The sequence below is a fragment of the Euprymna scolopes genome, chromosome 37 (assembly GCF_053919585.1).
Source record: "Euprymna scolopes isolate OS-2025 chromosome 37, ASM5391958v1, whole genome shotgun sequence".
Lineage (NCBI taxonomy): Eukaryota > Metazoa > Mollusca > Cephalopoda > Sepiida > Sepiolidae > Euprymna > Euprymna scolopes.
The window spans coordinates 20,240,611-20,242,052 of record NC_136518.1 but is presented as its reverse complement, the minus strand read 5'-3'; the positions used below and the strand labels follow the sequence as shown (position 1 = coordinate 20,242,052).

Below are 1,442 nucleotides of genomic sequence, written 5' to 3'. Positions count from 1 at the left end.
TAATGTTAATATTACATAATCCAAAAACGCTTAGTCATGTCACGTGACGTGACGTCAACATCCAGTAATGGCGAACAAATGTAAACAAACACTTTGTTTTACCGATACTTTTGTAATTTCTCTTCTGCTTTGTTCTAGAGATTATTAAACTCCATGACAATGTCTCCAGCGTATTTAACTGGTTAAAAATAGTATTTATAAAAGAGTTTTAACGAAAAATATCAGGAAAAAATGTACAGGAATAAAAAAAAATTCAGCTTTCAAAATATTCGTCGATAAAAAAACCGATCTTTATATTTACGCTAGCCATTTTGTATATTACCACGTGACCTGCTATCTCTTAAACTGGAGGGGGGGATCCACTTGAATCCAACAAAACCAGTAATTTTTTTTTTCTATTATATATACATCATTTTCTATAAAATTAAGTGTAGACTTTATAATTAAAACAAAAAATGTTATTCATACTAAAAAAAAAAAAAACGCTTAGTCATGTCACGTGACGTGACGTCAACATCCACTAATGGCGAACAATTGTACCTATTTACTATGCCTCCCCATGGGACAGAGTTAGACACCAGGGTCGTTTTTTAACGTGGAGAAAAGGTACAAAAATAAAAATTGTCTCAGTCGTGGAGGATTTCTCCTCCACCGAAAGAGAACAAGAAATAGAAGTGCAGCATCTGAAGAACAGATACTACACTTTGATCTTGACCAAAAGGCCAAGAATGCGAACAATTGTAAATAACAACTTTTTTCACAAAACCAACACCGTCTTTCTTTTTTTTCTCTCTCTTTCTCTCTCTCTCTCACCCACTTACTCTTCCCTCTCTCTCACCCTCTTTCTCTTGACGTCACACCACTGTTAAACTGTGGGGGGGGGAACACATTCCCAGGCATTATCTCCTATAGATGCACATTTTATTAGAAATTCAGCTTTCAAAATATTAGACGATAATAAAAATATAAAACCAACACCCTCTTTCTCTTTTCTCTCTCTCTCACCAACTTACTCTTCTCTCTCTCTCACCCTCTTTCTCTTGACCTCCTACTACTGTTAAACTGTGTGTGTGTGGGGGGGGGAAGAGGCAGCTTGAAAACCAACAAAAACAGTGCACAGTTTCCCAAGCATTTGGGGTGGGAAGGGGGGGAAGAAGCAGAGTGCACAGTTTCGTGTGAGAGAGAGAGAACAATTCTCAACCTATATACTCAACAAATTTTTTATCTACAGATTTGAAAGTTTGTATATAGGGTATTCAGACATATGGAAATATATCTAGCATAATCTATCTATTATATCTATAAAAGTGAAAATGTGTGTGTGTGTGAGGTAGCCAGAGAGAGAGAGAGAGAGAGAGAGAGACAACAATTCTCAACCTATATATTCAATACATTTTTTATCTACAGATTTGAAAATTTGTATATAGGGTATTCAGACATAT

At 35.6% G+C, this 1,442-nt stretch overlaps 1 pseudogene; it reads right to left on the bottom strand.

The window, feature by feature from the left end:
• Positions 1 to 601: 601 nt before the first annotated feature.
• LOC145261384 (U2 spliceosomal RNA) lies at positions 602 to 735 on the bottom strand (annotated as a pseudogene).
• Positions 736 to 1,442: the final 707 nt, after the last annotated feature.